The 14,005-nt window shown below is 38.4% G+C and overlaps 2 protein-coding genes across 19 annotated transcripts in view; one reads left to right on the top strand and one right to left on the bottom strand.

Moving 5' to 3' along the window:
• The window catches only part of FGL1 (fibrinogen like 1), a 54,225-nt gene extending 52,341 nt beyond the window's left edge, over positions 1 to 1,884 (bottom strand). The window contains exon 1 of the mRNA XM_007098973.3: positions 1,464 to 1,884. The gene's annotated coding sequence lies outside the window, so the exon portion shown is untranslated. The remainder of the gene's footprint in view (positions 1 to 1,463) is intronic.
• Positions 1,885 to 1,972: 88 nt separating this feature from the next.
• The window catches only part of PCM1 (pericentriolar material 1), an 81,894-nt gene continuing 69,861 nt past the window's right edge, over positions 1,973 to 14,005 (top strand). For 15 of the 18 annotated variants that reach the window (XM_042983032.1, XM_042983027.1, XM_015545150.2 and 12 more), the window contains exons 1-3: positions 1,973 to 2,221; positions 3,772 to 3,840; positions 6,796 to 6,959. The gene's annotated coding sequence lies outside the window, so the exon portion shown is untranslated. Of the gene's footprint in view, positions 2,222 to 3,771; positions 3,841 to 6,795; positions 6,960 to 13,182; positions 13,332 to 14,005 lie in introns of all 18 variants that reach the window. The other 3 variants (XM_042983025.1, XM_042983024.1, XM_042983026.1) reach the window with 3 other exon arrangements.

Here is a 14,005-nt window from a genome sequence, read left to right as displayed (position 1 = left end):
TGTCTTTTAAACACAAAAATTTCTCAGACTACTCCCCTCACTAAACAGGCGTAATAGTATTTTGACATTTTTTAGAGACCATAAATTTAAAAGGCATAATGACAATGTTGATTTCAGTAATGCTTTTAAATTCATTTGAATGGTTTCAATGAGAGTAACTTCTACATATTTAAAAATAAAAACATGTATAAAAACAAAATGATGATAGTGATAATAATAATGACAACTAATGTTTTGGAGCCTTACCATGTGCCAGTAATTTTTTCCACTCATTCTCTTAGTTAACCAAAAAATCCCTCCAAAGAGTACAGTAGACCTCACTTTCACCAAGGCTCTACCACTTGGAGCTGTCAGAATTTTGGTAATTTACTTAAATTCTTGCTTGTAAAATGGAAAGAATGCAGAATCAATCTCTTCAGGATAGTTGGGAAAATTACGAAAATCACAACAGAGAAAATGTTTCACTTGGGCCTTGTACAAAATAAACATTACTTGGAAAAAAAAATCCCCACAAGGTAGGCAACATGACTGCCTCCCTTTCATTTTATAGATGGGGCAATTGAGGAAAGGATAAATAATTTGCCCAAGATCTTAGAGTGGGGGAATTAAAATGGGGCCTAGTGTTGGTTATGAGAACAACTTGTTGGAACCTAAATGTCTATTCCTTCTCCTTCTATTTTGCTTAAAACAAACCCATCTCACAAACTGTCTAAAAATAGAATGCCCTTGCACTCAAGTAAAACTGAAGGTGTTTTAAGTTTTCAGAGAGGGGCACTGAAGGCCTTAAAAGTCACCATCACATTTTTCGTGTGTATGTGTTGAATGTTAAAAAGGAAACAGCAGGCCCCCAATAGAATCATGCGTGCCAACCCCCAAATCGGAAAACCAAGACCTAATACCTAACCTGACTGCAGTTTCAACACCCCAGAAATGTAACCTTTAACTAGTCAACCTGGAATTACTTGGTCAACAGGTTAGTAATCCATCTGGTAGGCCTTTCTATTCTACATAGGAAGGCAACCTTGCCAGAAACAATGCACCTTTTGCTAATAATTTCCTTTTTCCACCCCTTCTGCCTTTAAAAAAACTTTCCTTTTCTACCGCTCCAATAGATCTCCTTTCTATTTGGTACATGGGATGCTGCTCAATTCATGAATTGAATACAGCCAATTAGATCTTAGAATTCACTCAGTTGAATTACGAACTTTTACGGAGAACCTATCAATTCATTCTCGATAGAGGTACCGTTGAGATAGGAGCATCAATAAAAAGAGAATTCAGACACTAGTTTTAAGCGAAATTTCCTCCTACTAAATTTTGATTGAAATCATCTGGTTCTTCCAAGCAAAAACTGGGACATTAGTCCAAGGTGGTGTTCATTACTAACATTTAGGATTCTCCCGCTGACTAGCTATATACAGTTAAGTGGTTTGGCCAATTAACTTCCCATGATTAATGCCTACCGTGTAAAATCAGGACTACATCGTAAAGGCCCTTCTGTTTCCATCTCTTAGTAACTCGGATGTAGGTGGACAGGGGACAGAGGAACGACTTTCGTCTTTTCTCCTCTTTCCGGCTAGAGTCCGGAGCAGGCACTCACACGAAAAACCAGAACGAGGTTCCGGTTTTCCAGCTAAGGAGGGGGCTCAATCTACTTCCGCACAGGCCCGGAGTCTCCCAATCACAGAGCAGCGCCGGGATCTCACAGCATGCCGGGATTTGTAGTTATCCCTCTCGTGGAGGAGGTGCGGGGGGGGGGGGGGGGGGGCTCATAAACCAGGATGCAGTTGGTATTCTGGGATATGTAGTCTCTGGTTGTTCGTATAGTCACCGCCAGGCTAAAGAGCCCGAGGTGACACCAAAGACTTCGGCGGTCACATGACTCCAGCCTAGAGCGTCGATCGCACTGCGGCTCCCGCCCGGGCGAATTCTCGCCCCCGCGCGGCCGTTGCCGAGGAGACGGCGCAGTCTCACGGCGCGTTGCCCCCTCTGCAGTCCCCCCGCCCCTCTTCTCCCACCACAATGAGATCCTAAGATGGCGGTGGCTGCGGCGGTTGGCGCCGACTAGCTAAGGTAGAGAAGGCGGCCATTGGGCCCTAGGCAGCCAGGGAACTTGTGGGCGCTCCCTGCTCTGGTCTCTGAGGGAGGACCCCTGCCGGTGGCGGGTCGCAGGGCCTGGCCGCCACTCCACCCTTGGCAGGAGGGGCTGCTTCGTTTACAGGTAATGCTGCGCGTCCCCAGCCCTTGGCAACCGAGGGCAGCGCGGCGCAGGGGCGGGAGAGCAACGGCTCTGGGACACTTGACCCTGTAGGCCCTGGCCTCGGGCCCACACCTCTCTGTGGGTTCCTGGGTCTTCACGCCCCTTTCCCCGGACCAAACGCCGCGATCTCCGGGTGAGCACCTAGGGACGCGTTAGCGACTGCCGAGCCCCCTTCTTGCCTCCGCGCCCCTCTCATTTTCTGGCTCCGGAGAGGGGGGCCGCCCTGCGTCTCGGGTGCTACGGAACGTCCCTTGCAAGTGGAGGAAGCGGAGCGGGGGCTGTGGTTTGGTTGCCAGGGACAGGGCTCGAGTTCTCCTCAGCTAGGGGCCTTAGTGGCCTTAGTGTACGTGGCTGCGCCCCCTCCCACCCCACTCCCAAATTCCATCGTGTGACGCTCTCGGTGTCCAGAATTTTGGGTGCCGAAGGCCAGGTGCGGAGCGACGCGACTTTCGGGTTGGGATTTTTGAGCAGCGGATTTTTGCTGTCTTGGGTATTCTTAGAGCAAAAAGGCTAGGGGTGGGGTGGGGAGGCTTTCCTGACTTTGGCAAAGAGGTGGTTTATACTTGTGAGAGGAATGTTAATTTAGCAGCTCCCCGCGCCCCCCCCCCCCCCCCCGCATTGTTTCCCTTCTGCACGTCCAGTTAGAAAGGGCCTAAGATGGGGAAAACTAAATGCCAAGTGGGATTCGGGAAACATTGCTTGCTTTGCAGAAATGGTGTTTGGGGATTGGATAGTAGGCCCTGCTAGGGAGGCGGGTCATCCAAACTTTTCATCCTGCGGCTCACTTCTCGGGAGCTCGTCTTCTCTGATTTTTTCCTTTTTTTTTCTTTATTATTTTCCCCCCTTTTTTCACCGGTTTGAGGTCTGTGTCATGTGCCTTATGAGTAACGGGTCGTAATTTGGCGCTGGAAGAAGCGGGCTTTCTGGGCGTCCCTATCACCCCCGCCTCATAACTGCTTTCCAGACTCCGCCTTCTGGTATTCTCTGGTTACCGGAGTGGGTGTTAGAGAGCTTCGCGTGCACCTGCTCTTTTCTTTCCCTATCACCTTCCCGGTGAGAGTCCTGGAAACCATTATAAGGAGTTTTTGAACAGAAGGTAAACATGTGTGTATATCGTGACAAGGTTGTTTTCTTTTAAGTAGCTAGCTTTCAAGTAAACCTTTTTTCATCATTGGAAATGCAAAGCTCTAGAATAGTTTCAATGGCAGAAAGTTAATGACTTGATTTTGGCTTGGATGTTTACATGAAAATTAGGGTAATCATTTTCATTATGTACCAAAGTAGATATTAATGTACCACATTGTTGTTTGGAAGATTTAATCATTTAAGTATATCATAGTTTTCCAAGAGGATTAAGGTAACCAGTCTAAAATATTGCTAAGTTGGATTTTTCCTTTTCTGTTCATTTTTCTAAACATGTTTTAGGCTATAAATATAGTATTTGTTATTCTGTACCTTATAGTGTAAGTAAAGAATTTACTAAAGTGACTTTTTTTGTTTTAAATCACAAGCAGGCAACAGCTTTGAAGTGTGAAGCAGAGAAGGAGCCGTTTCTGAGCTTTAAAACTAGTTTTAAACAGGTAATTTGACCTAATTATGTAGGTCATCGTCCTTTGTGTTATAGTTGAAGACTATATAGCGGAGACTGCTGCATGGTTGAGGTTCCTCTCTACTTAGTAAACAGACATTCTGCGTTTGCTGCCCTGTTTGCCTTGTTTTTTGGCATGCCACTCTGGTCTGCCTCCATACTTTTTCCAGAAAAGAGCCATGTTATTCCTAATTACTAAATAGTGGAATAGTTGAAGCACTGCCTTTTGAAATGTCTTTGTCTTCACAGAATTTCTTCAGCCCATTTGTGTTTGAATTTGTCCTGTAACAGCTATTGGATAGCCTCTCTTTCCAAATCCACTTAATCTTAAGTCATTTTCTATAACTTTTCTATTAATTGACTTTCTATTTTTTATTCACAAATTCCTCTACTTATTTAGGCTTGTGATATTTACTCTTGGCTGAAGTTTTGCTTTTTTTTTTTTTTTTTAGGGGTCTAAAAGTACTTTAAATGTTAGTTTCTATGCTCAGTGCATTGTCAGATGCTGGTTATTTAAAGATATTCTCTGACCAGCAAAAAAAAAAAAAAAAAAAAAAAAAAGTCAATGAAAGTTCACTTAGGAAAAGTTAAGTAATTGTTTCCTAAGGACAGTTTAGAAATTAAATGACTAAAGGATGAGGGTCAGAAGAAATTTTTCTTAAAAAGCATTTTAGAAATAATTGCCCTTTTAAGAAAAATGTCAGAGTCTGAATTTAATTCCATTGTTGAAATTGTAAGACAACCCATTTTCAAAATAGAATATATCCTTGCTTTCCAGGAAAGCAGATACGTCCTTAGCTCCCTTATGATCTAAACCAACTATAGTGAGAAAATACAGATTGGCAGTTGACTTGTATCTTTATTAGTATTCTCAGTATTTTTGTTAATTGGGAGACTAATAGGACAAGAAAAATTGAACTCAGGAAAGGTCAAATGTGAGTGTGCATTTCTTTTTTTTAATTAAAAAAATTTTTTAATGTTTTTTTTGAGAGAGAGAGAGAGAGAGAGAGACAGAGGACAAGCAGGGAAGGGGCAGAGAGAGAGAGGGAGACACAGAATCCGAAGCAGGCTCCGGGCTCTGGGCTGTCAGCTCAGAGCTGGATGCGGGGCTTGAACCCATGAACCTCGAGATCATGACCTGAGCCAAAGTCGGACACTCAACCGACTGAGCCACCCCAGGTGTCCCGTGAGTGTGTTATTCTTTAACACTAGAGTGATATAGTAGGCATTTAGTAAATAAAAAGAACTATAAAACCAGTTATAAGACAATTTTCTTTTTAACATGTTAGGGAAGATGGATAAGATGGAATAAAAATGTAGGGCAATTCTGTTAACTCATGTTAGAAGACCTTTGGTTTCCTCATTAGAGGATTGGGCCATTTGTAAAGGAGACAAGTGTATTTGACACTTGGGAAAAATAGAAAAAGTGCTTGGAATAATCGCACTAGGGAATTCATTAAGAAGCCAACAGAGTACATAGCAATACATTCATCTTACAAATTTAATTGAATGCCTACAGTGTGTGACTTAATGACAGTAAAGTACCGGAGATATGGCAGTGAGAAACAGACGAGGTACCTTATTTCATGGAGTAAACCTACATTTTGAAAGTGTGCATTTGTGTTTGTATAGTGTAATATAGTGTATCTTAATAGTGTACATAGCCAGAGCCATTTTAGAACTTTCCCTGCCGTCAGACAGTTTATGAGTAGAAACAAAGAGAGCAGGTACTGGGTTTTATCACTAATTGATAGAATGAGCAAGTAGGTGAGGAAGTCAAAGATCCTTGCAAGGCATTTTTGGAATGGGTTACTTGGGTTTGTGTTTGGGGTTGAGTAAGGAAGCAAGAAGTTAATGGATTCTTAGAAGAATGACCAAGGGACTGGAAGTTTGCAGCAGGGTTTAGAGCGGGTTCTGCAGGAACGGGCAAGTGAGAGAAGTAGAATGCAAGGATTCAGGATCAGAAGGAGGGATTTCAGAACTTGAGGATCTTGAACAAATTATCAGTCCAGAGTGAAAAAGGCATTGGAATAGAGAAGATGAGATGGACGTTGGGTCTCAAGCCACAGTCTTAGAAAAATCAGGAAAGCAGGAAATGAGGTGGAGAGTGAAACCATGAGCCACTTGTTACCAAGAAAAGTGCAAGATTGTCTTGAGGAGGACAATAGGAAGTGGTGTCCAAGTATGGGAGAGTGATATTTTTGATGACTAATTTGTTCAAAAGAGGAAGGTTAAGCATTAAATAAGAATGGTTTGCAAATGTGATCCTTTCCTCATGAGTCTGGAAGACCAGGAAGAGTAGTACTCCTTTTAGAAAAGATTTCTAAGGAAATAGTGCTTTTAGAGGGACTTGGGATTTTGTTGAAGCAGAAGAAGTAGGACTATTTGGGAAGAAAGGGAAGATGTAGGGAGTTTGTTTGTAATGGTCCAGTGGAAAGGGATGACAGAAAGCTGTTACCAGTGAATATGGAGTTGGCAGTGAAGACTGAGATTGCAGGTTGATGGTGGTAGCAGGGCCTACAGATTATTTGGGTGTTATATGTAATCCATGACAAGGAAGTGATAGATTTTGAGGATAAATTGTAGGGAGGGAGAGGATTTAGCAAGCAGAATTTAACTGACCTCTGTTCTCAGTTCTCTGAGCAAGGGTATATTTTGTTGATGTGAAATGTTCTGTGCAGAACAACTATACCATAAAATAGACTTGATGCAATACCTAGTACATAGTGAAGTGTAATAAAGTTTTTGTTGATTCAAATTGTTATATTTTGTTGTAGTCTTTTTATCCCCTTTCCCCCAATATCTTAAGTTTTTTTTTTTTAATTTGAAGAGGGTAATTACAGAAGATATTTTAAATTCTAGAAAATTATGGAAATTTTAAGAAAATCTCAAATTGAAAGTGCTGTGGAAAAGATCCTGTGTGATTTTTTTTTTTTTTTTTTTTTAGGTACTTGACCATCTTAAGTATGGAGAAGAAATTGAGAAATTCCTCAAATGAAACTGATTAAACAACACATAATACCAAATACTTAAGCATTTTCTTCTCCGTTTCCATTAAAAGTGCTTAGTACAATTGGACACTGTATGAAGACTTTCAGAACAGTGTACCAGGTATTTTTATAATTAGTAAAAGAAATACCCCAAATAATGCAACCTTTAGAAAAACTTGTACAAATATATAAAGTACCACTTTTGGTTATTTTGTGACTCCAAGTAAATATTTAGAAAAAAACTGTACTTCCTATATTTCTAAAATAATTACAGTTTTCAAGAAGGTATTTCCAGAGATGGTTAGGAGTGATTTAATGCTATGTCAGAGATGATATCTGAATTTGAAGATTTTAGAAAAATAATTTTTTTTCTTCAGCTGATTAATTTCTTCTTTATATTCTTATTTCAAAGGTTAACCTTAGGTCAGTCATAGGTATTTATGTGGTAACTAATACTGTAATTATATATATGTATATATAAATAATTTTGTATAGTTAAGAATCTTGCAACAGGATTTTCTTCAAAAAGATCAGTCACTGAAAGTTTATGAATTGCCATAGTATTTTTGCATTTCATATCTTTGCAAGATAAGGGAGCCAAAAAAGCTCTAAATAGTCCAAATGATACCTTAGCAAAAATAACCAAAATGTCAAAAAATAGCTAAATGAAATTTATTCGTTGCAACTTAGTTTAGTAGGTCATAGGATGGGTGGAAGTGCTTGTTTAAAGTAGAAGAATTTTATTAAAAAAAAATTTTTTTTTTTTTAAATATTAAAGGGGCACCTGGGTGGCTCAGTCGGCCAAGCATCCCACTTCGGCTCAGGTCTGATCTTTCCGTTTGTGAGTTTGAGCCCTGTGTGGTGCTCTGTGCTGACAGCTCAGAGCCTGGAGCCTGCTTTGGATTCTGTGTCTCCCTCTCTCTCTGACCCTGTCTCTCTGTGTCTCTGTCTCAAAAATAAATTAACATTAAAAAAAAAATTTTTTTTTTTTAAAGTAGAAGAATTTTACTTTTATCCCCCTTTTTCCCATACCATCATCCATCCCTTGCACTGATTGTTTTCCAGTGGCTTCTTCACCTTTTCTGTTTTATTGTCTTTCTATGAAATCTGCCTGGCAAAATCCTACCTTGGATGGATTCAGTGGAGTATCTTGGCCAAGGCTGATGAGCACAGCTGGGAAAACATTCACACTGCAGCTAGGTGCTCTCAGTGAATGTTGCCTGCTCTCACCTGAGTCCTTAGTGCTGCCCACAGTCATTCTCCTTTATTCTTCTGAAATCTCTCAGACCCTGCCTCTCACCCTGACATTTAAGGCTCAGTCCTTTCTACTTCACATCACTTACAGATGCCCTCCTCTTCCTATGAACAGATCTGCTAACCAGCCTCTATCTACTTTCTTCTTTCCCTCCTTTCCTCTGGTTTCAGTAAAAGAGGTGTTTTCTGCCTGTCTTAAGCTGATCATTTTTCTTACACCTGGGTCCCAGTTGCTCCTGCTTTTTCAGAGACCACCCACTATGTCCTTTCTTTTCTGCATCTTCAATATCTTCCTCTACTAGTTCTTGCCCAACAAATTTTAAACATGCCTTTAACAGAACTTTCTTCATGCCCATCTCTGCCTGCTTCCCTTCAAAGACTGATTTCCTTGAAAAAAATTACCTAATGACCTCTTTTATCCTTGTCCCTTCCCATCAATAGATGCATTCCATTTATGGGATTGACCCTCACCACCCTGCTGTAATTGCTCATTCTAAGGTCTTCAGTAACCTCCTTGTTGCTAAATCCAAGTGGACACTTCTCAGTACTTTTTTAACGTGACAAATATTTGGCATTCTTACCAGTACTCTCCTTCTTTATACACTTTCCCCTTTTCTAACACACGCTCGTTTCCCTCCTGTTTTTTTGTACCTTTTTAGTGTTCTTTTCCTCCCTGTCTCTTAAATATCAGTGTCCCTACAGTCTCCGTCTTAAGTGTCTTCCTTTTCATCCTCTCCCCAAGCCTTCTGTTCCACTTCAGGTATTTTTCTGACTAGATGCCTTGCAAGTCTGTCTCCAGCCTAGATTTCTTCTCAAACCCAGCACTGCTAAAACTGAATTTATCATCTTCTCTCAACAAAAACCTGTCCTTTCTCTAGTTGCTGTAAACGTATCCTCATACACCCAGTTGTTCAAACTAGAAACCTAGGACTCAGTCTCTGATAGCTTTCTCACTGCTTCATGTTCCACATCATAGTAGTCACGAAGTCCTATTATTGATTCTGCCGTTGGAAGCTTACTTGAATTGGTCTTGTCTTCATACCTAGTATTTTGATGATTAGAAGTCTTTCCATTTCGTAGTTTAAAATAATAAAAACTATATAAAACCCCTAATGTATCTACAGAACAAAATTTAGAAGGCAGGCATCTATTTCTAAAAATGACTTTGATGTGGTCAGAGAGGTTAGCAGGAAGGAAAATACTTGCCTGCAACTTTGTACATTTTATAGCGGAAGATACCATCTTAGATAAATCAGCTGTTAATATATTGAGAATTGATCTACATGCAATTATTTCTTTAGCTTCATAGTAATACTTGTATAGGAGTGTGCCTTTTACGTACACTTGGAATCATTAAGTTATTAAATATTCTTTCCTCATGAGTTTTTATCTCATAACTGTAGACAAAGTTGTTTATTCTGTAAATTTAATAGACTTTATTTGGTAAATGGTGTTTTAAAAGATTTAGAAAGTATTTGACCTACTTTTCCCAAACTGATTTTAATGTATGGTTTTTAAATTGTTTTAGAAGCTTAATAGTGTTCAAAGTCATTTAACCTACAAATAGATCCTTAGAAGAAGCTTTTCATTTTAGGGGAAGTTCATCATAATGTAAAAATAAAATGTAGAATACTGTCTTTCCAGATATATTTTTAATTTATCTTTAAATAAACTTTATTACTCTACTAATAGCACAGCATACACTATTTTAGGAAAACATTGATATGTAAGAGTTTTTACTTAAAAGCCTTAATAACTTTCCATTGTAATTTAAATTTTAAAGTTCTTGTATTTTTAAAGGTGGTATTATCTCTACTGCATATGTAGTTTTTGGAGCTCTTATTCTTTAATGTTATAAATTATATTGGTACATTTAGAAAAAAGCAGTTGCGGAATGTTTCATTTTATTGTCAGTTCACTGAACATACCTCTCTATGGGTATCAGTTATTTTGTAAAGTTCTTAAATAAATTTCTAGTATAAAAAACAATATAAAGTATTGCTGAAAATATATGAGAGGAGAGCAAAAATGATTACATTCTTGCCCCCACACCCAACAGTTGCTTTCATGCAAGCACTTTAGTATGTATCCTTAGTCTTTTAAAATCTATAGACAGTTTTTGCATATTGCTTGTTTTCCTCTTCTTTACTCTATGATGTTATAAACACAGGCAATATCTTTCAGCCTTCATAATTACATGGTTGAAGGCTACTTTTGCCCAGTAGCATCCAGCTTGTTGTTTAGCATTTAGTTTTCAGTTTTATCACAATTATAGCATAATGAACAATTCCTGCATTATAGTCTCCCTCCCCCCACATTTAAGTTTGTTTTCTTATATTAGCTGTGGAGAGATAGAATTACAGGGTCAAAACTCGGTTTTAGTTCTTGATATAGTATTGCCAAAATGCTTGCCAGAAAGGTTGTGCCAGTTTACGCTGTCACCATAGTGACTGAGCATTCCAGTTTCCCTTTGCTGGAAGATTACAGCAAAGGAAATACGTGTAATATAGCAAATTTAATAGTCCCTTATTTTAATTTGCAGCTGGACTTTATTATTAATATTTTTATCATTTTATGTTAACTGACTTCTTTTTAGATTGCCTGTTTATACTTGTTTTTCTTGGAGTTTTTTATTTAATGTTTTTATTTTGTTTTTTTCCCCCATAAATTCTTTGTATAGTAAAGATACTGATTTTATTTCATACTTCTTTCAGATTTTTTCCCCAATTTGTCAGTTACTACTTATTCTGTGTAAATTTAGGATTTACTTTTATGTGAATAAAATCCTTTTTATTTCTGCAGTTCATATTTGTAAGAACTCAGTTTTTAAAGCCCATCCTGTTTTCTTGCTTGTCTGTCTGTCTGATTTTTATCTTCCCGATCTATATTTAATCTGCTTAGATACTGCCTTGGTGTTATGGTATAAGGCAGCCTTTTTCACTTGTAAGAGAATTAAACTCTAAGGCATCCATTGTTTACTGAGAATTTATTTTTCTTCTGTGTCTGGACTGGTACTGGGTAGGTACCAGCCTTGGGAGAATTGAGAATTGGCACTTAAATAATTTTTCTGTGTTTTGTGTTTGAGATGAAGAATCCTGGTTAAGAAATGCTGTTAAATCTCTATGTTTATCAAAAGTATTAGCAGATTGTCCCATCAGTTGGAAAATCCTACATCATCTTACATTGTAGTATTTTTATGAGGATTAAATGATAAAATGCTCATAAAATACTTAGCATGGTGCTTACCATATAGTAAGCAAAATGGATGTTAGCTATAATTAATTTTCCTCATTACATTTTTCTAATTGAGTATTTTTCAGCATTTTGGTGGGGGGTGCTGATACTAATTTACTCATATAGGCACTCAATATGATTGAATATCTCTTGGGGCTAGTTTTCTGGTCTCCCAACTTCTATTGCTACTTTTATTTTTCAGATATTTGTTTTGTCAAATTCCAAGAAGAATCCCATTGGGAGTTCATTAAGCCTATATTTTTTAAAAAAATGAGATGTTTATAATACTTGTCTTCCCATTAGGGAAGATAGTTTGTTTTTGTACTTAACTAAATTTTCTATTGTCTTACAGAGTTTACTGGTGCTTCTTTACATAGGGCGAAATTATATTTAGTCCTAGGTGTTTTCTTTTTGTTCACTGTTAATCAGTGGCATCATTTTTCTCCAGGGTATTTTCTCTGTGATTGTTGGTGATATTTTGAACCTCTAGGTTTTCTAATACATATTTTTAACAACACTACCTTTTCTGTTTTTAGTGTTAATATTTCTGTTTATATTTTTCCTTTTTTTTTTTAACGTTTATTTTTGAGAGAGCATGCACATGTGCACACATGAGCTGGGTAGGGGCAGAGAGGGAGAGAGAATCTTAAGCACGTTCCTCGCTGTCAGCATATAGCCTGACGCCTTGAGGTCATGACTTGAGCTGAAATCAAGAGTTGGACGCTTAACCGACTGAGCTACCCAGGCGCCCCTCATATTTTTCCACTTTGTAGAACTTTGAAAACAATGTTAAATAACTGATATGTGTCATTCTTGTTTTTTATAGGGATGTCCTTCATGTTTTATTTTAATATTGTTGGCTGTTGGTTTAACATATACTTGTTTCACCTCAGATAATTATTAAAGTAGGGTGCCTGCTTTAATAATTGGTTAAGTTGGTTAAGTGTCCGAATCTCAATTTTGGCTCAGGTCATGATCTCATGATTTGTGGGATTGAGCTTTGCATCAGGCTCTACCCTAATAGTGTGGAACCTGCTTGGGAGTCTCTCTCCCTCTCTCTCTGCCCCTCCTTGACTCATACTTCCTCTCTCTCTCTCAAAATAAATAAAAATAAAACATTAAAAAATTACAAAAAAAAAGAAAGAAAATTATTAATGTAATATATGCTCATTGAAAAAACCCACAAACAGTATAATATATACAGCTATAAGAAAGTGTCACTCTATTTGTACTGTTTAAAAAAATTTTTTTAATGTTTATTTTTGAGAGAGAGAGAGAGAGAGACAGCATCAGTGGAGGAGGGGCAAAGAGAGAGGGAGACACAGAATCTGAAGTAGGCTCCAGGCTCTGAGCTGTCAGCACAGAGCCCAAAGGGCTCAAACTCCCAAGCTGTGAGATCATGACCTAATCTGAAGTCGGATGCTTAATTGACTGAGCTACCCAGGCACCCTTGTATTTGTAATTTTTAAGATTTTTCCAAATTAAGTGTTTGAATTTTATCACTACTTTTTTGAGATGCTAAAATTTAACCTCTCTGTAATCTGTTAATATATTATTGTAGTAGATACTCTAGCAATAAAACGTCTACGATATAATTCCTACTTCTCATGGATGATAATCCTTTTAATATTTTGCTCTAGTGAATGGGATAAGTTAGGATCTTACAGCCAATGTAGCTTGGATTTGTATTCCTTTTTGACATTTTTAGCTGAGTGACCTTGGTGAAATTATCTAACTCCTTTGAATGTTACTGTTATTATTTGTAAAGTGAGAAACCTAATATAACCCTACTGTTTAATGCCTTTCTCTGCCTCTTGAATTCTAAGTAAAGTTATCTGCCCATCTCTTTTACTCAGTCCTTCTCCAACCTGCAAGTTCCACACTTGGTGGAAAGCCAGAGTCCTTCACAAGGTTATGTAGAAATCTTGTTTTCTCCTGATTCATCTCTGCTTCTGAACGTCTGCTTCCACCATTGTTCTTTTTGTTTCTCATCTCTTTGACCCAGGTATGAAATTCAGTACCTTCCTTGATAGTCACATAATCCTCAATTTTTTTTTTTTTTTTAAGTGGGGAAAATTTGACTTTGGTAGAGTATTCAAGATTTAGGGGGAACTAAGGTAGCAGAAATAAAATTTGAAGTAAAGCAATTGGCATCACTCTTCTTAAATGTTTTAAGCCACTGTATTCTTGGCTTTTATTGGCCATTCACCCACCTTGGCCTTCTTCTCTCCCTGCCTTTTCTTTATCTTGCTTACCCCAACATTTCTATTAAAAACAAACCTTTCTCCACGTTTCATGCAGAGCACTTCTAACCTCTTTGAAACTTGAACACAAACCCAATACCCAGGTCTTTGGGAGTATTAGTTTTTTTTTCTTTTCTTTCTTTCTTTCTTTTTTTTTTTTTTTTTTTTAAGGAGTAAAGGATTTGAGCAAACATTTATTCTGTTTATTTTTGAAAGAGAGCACGAGTGGGGGAGGGGCAGAGAGAGGGAGACACAGAATCTGAGGCAGGCTCCAGGCTCTGAGCTGTCAGCACAGAACTTGATGCCGGACTCAAACCTATGAACTGTAAGATCATGACCTGAACCAAAGTCAGATCCTTAACTGACTTGAGCCACCCAGGCGCCCCTAGTTTTTTTTTTTTTTTTTTTTCTACAAGCAGTTTTGGTTCTAGCCCTT

Source organism: Panthera tigris, chromosome B1, assembly GCF_018350195.1.
Source record: "Panthera tigris isolate Pti1 chromosome B1, P.tigris_Pti1_mat1.1, whole genome shotgun sequence".
Classification (NCBI taxonomy): domain Eukaryota; kingdom Metazoa; phylum Chordata; class Mammalia; order Carnivora; family Felidae; genus Panthera; species Panthera tigris.
The sequence above is the reverse complement of the archived record's forward strand: the minus strand, read 5'-3'. Positions and strand labels throughout refer to the sequence as shown.